Below are 7,107 nucleotides of genomic sequence, written 5' to 3'. Positions count from 1 at the left end.
AAAAGAAGCCAGGGAAATTATATACAAAACCAAAAGTGGTAGTAAGCTAATCTTATATTACAGTCAATTAGAACTCAATAAATTAGCAACTTGGGAGATAAATTTTCACAGTTGCACTATGCCACCATTTTGTGACAAAAGAAGGATGGATCTTGAGGTGATTTGGCAAAATGAAATAATTCAGAAAGTGAAAGGCAGTTACTTAATGACTTCACTCACTTGTGGAATTTAAATAAAGAAAATAAACAGATACAGAAAAGCAAAAATATTGTGTAGACTTTCTGAAAAATATACTGGTACTGAGAAGTAATAGAGGAGAAGGAAAAGAAAAGGAGAGGTGATGGATCACTGAGACTGGGGAGCAGCTAGTATAATGTAAATGGATGAAGAGGAACCCCTAAAGCTATATCATCTTTTTAAAAATATTTATTTATTTGTACATACAGAACTGGGGTACAGGCCAGAGGCTCAGGGGTGGTGAGAGGCTTCACCAGAGACATAATTGGAGCAGAACAGGCAGTTCAACAAAATACACTGCTGAGGGGAGCAGTGGGCGGGTCAGGAGAGGTGTGCCATGTCTTGTGGTCACCTCTGGGGCAGGTGGGGATTGAACTCATGCAGAAGTGGCTTCAGCTACTTAGTGCTGTGCTTTAACCTGCTGCACCACCAGGGAGGGCCTAAAGCTATATATGTAAACAATTGGAAAATCAATAAAATGTTGCTGTGCCATAGTCACTGGCTATGACACTATTTAATACAATAATTAAATATGAATAAAATGAAATGTTCTGTTTATCAATTGGACTTTACAATGCTCAATAACCACATGCATCTAGCAGTTATTATATGGCACAGAGTAGGTCTAAGGGGTTTCAGGCACCACAGAGAGGTCTATTAACAATGCTACTCAAAGCGATGGACTCAAGCATTTCTAAGTGGTGTAGAAATTTGCATTGTATAGTTACATTACTGTGGTTTAAATATAGTTTCCCAAAAAACAGTTCTACAGAAGTCAACAAGTTAATGCAGATGAAATGAAAATTCTGGACATTGGAAGCTGTGACTGGATCTTGCACTATGATGAACACTTCAAAGTGTTAAGGAAATACACGGTTCTTTTCTTACTGGTGTCTTCCTCTAAACTTCAAATATGTATATCTGTATATTCATAGATTAATCCATCTACTCACTCATTCAATACTATAGTGTGTAAATAATATTTGGTGGCACTAAGGTAATATGTACAAATACAAATACAGATCACACTACAAAAATCTCACAGTCAAAAAGTGGAGCTAGGCCTGTTAGAAACTTATTCTAACACACTATTCATTGGTTTGTAATGGAAATAGTTGTGGTTGATTTTGAAATGGTGATTTTTGTGAAGAATTTGAATGTTTTTAAGAGAAGATGAGATAGAGACAATAAATAAGTTAGTGTTCCAAGACTAAAATAAAGCAGAAACCATGTTAAGGAGAGAAAAGGACATTCACAGCCCCCACACAAGAACACAGATTCATTTCTACAATTCCACAATCAGTTACTGATTTGTTTCAAGGACCAGATAAGGTCTGTTAGTTCTAGGAAGCCTATGAAGAATCTTTTAATGACAGCTTCCTCCAGAGTGGAAAACAAAGAGGAAAGGGTAGCTCCCTAAATCAGGAGGATTGAGTGGTGCAACGTATGCAAAATTAAGACCCAGAAAGGAAGAAAACAGTAAAAATACTACTGCTTCACTGCTCAATGTAGTCTTGCACTGTCTGAGACTGCCCACTACGTTTTGCAAAGTTCCAGCCTACCTCATCCCAATAAAATTTGTTGTTGGCTTCATTCTGGTGCTGCATGAAATTCTTTTGTCCAGAGACACCAAGGGCCCTTAGGTACCACAGAACCTGAGATTAGAAGTAATGGAAAAGATCAATTCAAAAATATGTGGGAGAGATTGATTATAAATACCTTGAGGATAGAGGTTACCTCATTTACTATAATATCTCAAGTATTTTTTAATTTCACTTAATAAACATTTATTGAATGAAAAAATCAGGAGGAAAAGTTACTGTAATTTAATGATAGTTATGTACACGAATGATGGAAATCTAAGTGTGAAAGATAATAATTCTTACAACTCTGTTGCATATTATGATCTTTTACTCTATGGTCAAACATAACCCTCCACGCTGTTGCCCAAGCCAGAACACTAGAAATCATCTTTAATTTTACATATATCTTCTCTCCAAGGTTATATCTTATTGAATTTGTGGGCCCTTAAATTCTCTCAAAGTTGTTCAAATTTTTCACACCCATTTTTATTGATTTTTTTTGTTGTTCTATTTTGGTTTTGCATTGTTTCATTTTATGTTTTCTATAAATGACTTTATGGAAGCCTATTCCTTTTTTTTTTTTTTTAAAGCCCGATCTATATTTCTCAACCCAATTAACACCCTGACTTTGAGGTGATTTTTTTTTTCTAAAATAGGAATATAATGTTATACCCATTTACATTTCAATGAAGATCTGTATCTTTAGAGGTAAGTTAAAACTCCTCAGAATGCTATTGGTTTAGCACATTTTCCCTCCTTCCCTCAAGTATATTCAGAATCTCAAATATAACTTTGAACCATGTTTAAACTCACAGTTTTCTGAGTGAAGAGTGCTATGCTTCTTCTTTTCTCTTTTAGCCATATTTTACTGTTAATGCCCCACAACCGCCACCCATACTTGGTGTGATAATGTATGATGATCCTCTAGTCACTTATGTGTCATCTTCTGATGAGGTTTTCCCCACTCTTGTCTCCTGGCCACCCTCTGCACCTTCTCTACAATGCTATAAAATTGTATGTGTGTGTGTGTGTGTGCCCATAGGAACACTTTTCATAAATAATTTCACTTGGTTATCTTTACAGCATTTACTTCAGTTTCTTTAGCTTCTAACACAGTGCTAAGCAGTGACTTTAACTAGTATATGCATGTAATTTTTTTTTTAACAATTTCTTCAGTTTATTAACAAGGCTAACAAAAACCTTCATGGAACTAGGGGTGTAATCCAAATGATGGTGACCTGTCCACAAAACCTGTCACCAAATATGGCCTTTTAGAAACATTTACATATAAAAATGTGTATTAAAATCTGCACCAGGACACAGTGTGAAACTGACACCCCCAAGCTGAAAAGGGGGGCTCACAAGGTGGGTCTGGTCTCTGAACAGGAATCATGTGGACACTTGGGAAAAATAGTGGATTGATAGTTATAACTATTAAAGAGATCTGTGGGATACATAGATGTGTCTGCCAGTCAGATTTTTTTTTTCCAGTTTATTTAAATGTCAAAGTCACTGAAAGCTACCTATAATGTAAACAAAGAAGCTACATACAATGTGCATGGGGAAAGAATGTTGAGAAATAACACAAGGCAATGTTACAAGTACCTTCTTGAATTCCACTTCAGTTCAAAATTTCAAGTTAAAGATTCATTTATATTGGTAAAGACATTAATTTGCATTTTCCAATCTGATCCTTACTAGCTTAGTAATATTAATAAATTTGTTATACTCTATTTTATTGTTATTATTTATTATAAATTCTTTAATAGTCTATCAACTCTTCTAACACTCAATTATCACCAAATCATACAACCTTCACCTCCTCCTTCCACTCATTATTTACCACTGGAATTATTAATTAGTGGCCTGCTATTTTACCAGTGGAATTATTAATTAGTGGCCTGCTATTTTACCAGTGGAATTATTAATTAGTGGCCTGCTATTTTACCAGTGGAATTATTAACTAGTGGCCTGCTATTTTCCCAAGAGGCCATTGATCTTTTCTCCCAACAAGTAATTACTGAAAGTTTAAAACCTCCACTTTTTTCCAAATGCCAAAACAAATCCTGTGAAGGAAAATGGGCTAGTGCCTCCCAGCTACCTATTTAATAATCAAAAGGATACTTCTCTACTAGTAGACAAAAGGTCATTCTTATGGAAAAAAATCAGCAAAAGGTCTTTTTCATGTAGGTCCATGCATTCTCAACATTTTGCTTATGGTGTCAAGTCCATGAATAATTTTTACTGAATTTTTGGGTGTTTTTTCTAGAAAGACAATTGCCCAAGTGCCTTTACAAAACTCATATTTGATCACATAACTCCCCTAAACAAAACTTTAAAAGTGCTTCTGACTATACTAAAACTAGAATTCTTTACAATAGCATTAAGAACTCTAATGATTCAGTTTTTTTCTTAGTGCAGATTTTATTCTCAATTCATTCTTTTCATCGCTCAACATGCTTTGACTGCACTAATCTATTATCTTGCCTCTATGTTTTCACACCTCTATTTTGGTGACTCCTAGAAATTTCTTCTCTTGTCTAATTCCAATTTTTCAATGCAACCTAACGTTTCATTTATCAAGAGATTATCCTTTATTTAACAAATATTAACCATGTCCTTTTATATACTCTGTCCTCATGATACCAGTGATTTGTTAGTAATGTAATAATATATTGATCTGCATTATTATTTGTGAAATGTTGCCTACCCATTCTTCTGTAAGCTCTATCAGAAAAACCAGTTACATTTTAACCATTAATCCTTAATTAACATGGTAATACCTGATTCTCAAGAAGTGTTAACAAAACATTTGTGGAATGAACATGTTTCAAATTACTTTAAAAGGAAATCACTCATAAAGCATACCATAGAGATGCTCAACTAGTGCTAACAAAAATAACATGGATACATGAAAAGCATAGCATTTACTTCAACAAGGACTGAATAATATATTAACCAAACTTTAAGTTTGATACATGCACTTGAGACTACTGTAAATAAGTGTTGTATATGAGTTCTGTGTCTGTTGTCACTATAATAGCAGGGATATTTAAAAAAAATTATATTTATATATGTCTCTTTATTGAAATTTAACTGACTTCAAAGGTAATTTTCAAATATGCTTTCAGTCTGTAGGTAACAGATTAAAATTATTTTAAAAAATTATGTAATACACGTAATTGTATACCTGCTGTATGAAGAGATCTACTAAATTCTGGAAGACTTCAGAAAGAGGTCTAGATACATTCTTCCTGTGAGATATACTGAGAAAAATAAGCAGAAAATTCCAAAGAGATAAAAAGCTTTTAAGCATATCCAGAGTAGGAAAATAAGACCATTTGTGACAAAGTTATTAATCTACTTTTAGTGTGTTTCAAACAGTGAGTGTATGGGCTCAGTAAGAGAATATGGACAATGGATTTCAAAAATGAATTTGGAATCTGTAGAATTCAAATGTTTCTTAATGGCTTTGAAAAATTCATTTAGATTATAGACAACTTGGAAAAAAAACAAAGACTATGTTGACATTTGCAGCAAATGATTTATCAGGTTATGTTTTTTAAACAAGTCTATTGGGAGTATGTGGAATGGGTTAAAAAAAAACACTGGACACAGGAAAATGATATAGTAGGTGCTAATGTTGGAATAAATAAAATATAAGGAGAATTTTTATAGGATTTTACAAGGAATCTAAAATATATGTGGGCATTTACTCGTTTACTTCCCTGCCTCTTTTAACAAAGGCTATTTTAGTAGACAATCTATATTTTTTACCTATTTGTGTAACCTGAACTTCAGTACAGTCTTTGAAAGTTAGATGGAAATCAAAAGAATTGCAGGAGAGGGGAAAATTTATAATGATGTAAATAGTAATTTAAAAAAAAAAACTGAAGCAAATGAATAATGCCACATAGGTTGGAAATATTTCTTTTGAAGTCAGTAGAAGATAAGGATGTCTAACACAACATATGGTAGTCAATATTGACTAGAAGTCATAGAGAGCTCAATAAAACAGGAAGAAACATAAAAACAAAATATTGAAGGACATTCATTATGTACATATTATTTGACCATACACATAGAAAATTTAAAATGTTTGAGACAAATACGTAAAAATAAAAGGAGAGATTAGAAAAGTAACTAAATATATAAGATAAATATATGTACATGTCTATGTACAAGCAACAAGCAATAATATAAAACAACATTTTTAAAAGACACAATTTACAATAGCTACCAAAAGTATAAATTGCCTAACAATAAATGAAATAAATATGTATAGCTATAACCAAAAATAATTGTAAAAGATATTAAAGAAGACAAGCCAATGTATATGGTAAAAAAAGATGTCAAGCAAATACAGTACTCTCCAAATTGATACAAATATTTGATTTTATCATGATTAAAATTCTAGCAAGTCTGTGTATGTTTGTGTGTAACTTGAATAGTTGCCTTTGAAATTTAATTGATATAAGATACTTCTGAAGACAAAGAATACGAAACCAGTAAGTATAAAGCCCAGAACCAAACCCATGCAGATAGGACATCTTGATATGTTCCAAAGGTAGCACTGCAGATCATTAGGGGGAAATACTATCCAACAAATTATATGAGAGGGTTATACAAGTGGTTATACAAGTTGGGAGGTGGGGGGCGATTCTTTTACTTGAACTGAAAAAAAATTATAAAGTGAAACATTAGAAATTTTAGAAAAACATACAAGAATATCATTCTGTTAATGGTAATTTGTTTTACCATTGAAAAGATTTTTTTTTTAAAACAGGGTAACAAAAGGCATAATAGTAAATTAATAGAATAATAAATTTAAGAACATTAAAACTAGCAACCTGTTTATCAGAGTTGAAAAATACATAGGTAATACATGGAGAGAATATGTTTGCAAAAAATAGAATCCAATAATAGATTAGATAGTTCCAGTAGTATACAGATGCCTAGAAATTATGATGATAAACAACCCGATAAAAAACTGGATGAAAGAACTGTGTGAAAATTTTTAAAAATAAGAAATTCATATGGCTAATACACACAAAATACCAATAGCACTAGTAAATAGGCAAATGCAAATCAAGGCCACAATGGGGTTTGCATACATTAGATAAACACAGAATTTTTAATCTGACAAAGACCAAAGACCAAGAGTTGGAGAGGAAATGAATTATCAAATTATCTTGTATATTAATAAGTAAAACGATGAATTATATAGGGGCTTTGGCAGTGTTGTAGAGTAGAAGATTGATATAACCCAAGGCACAGAGTATATATA

Source organism: Condylura cristata, unplaced genomic scaffold (genome assembly GCF_000260355.1).
Source record: "Condylura cristata isolate star-nosed mole 26May11 unplaced genomic scaffold, ConCri1.0 scaffold00001, whole genome shotgun sequence".
Taxonomy (NCBI): Eukaryota; Metazoa; Chordata; class Mammalia; order Eulipotyphla; family Talpidae; genus Condylura; species Condylura cristata.
This window is presented reverse-complemented; position numbering follows the sequence as displayed.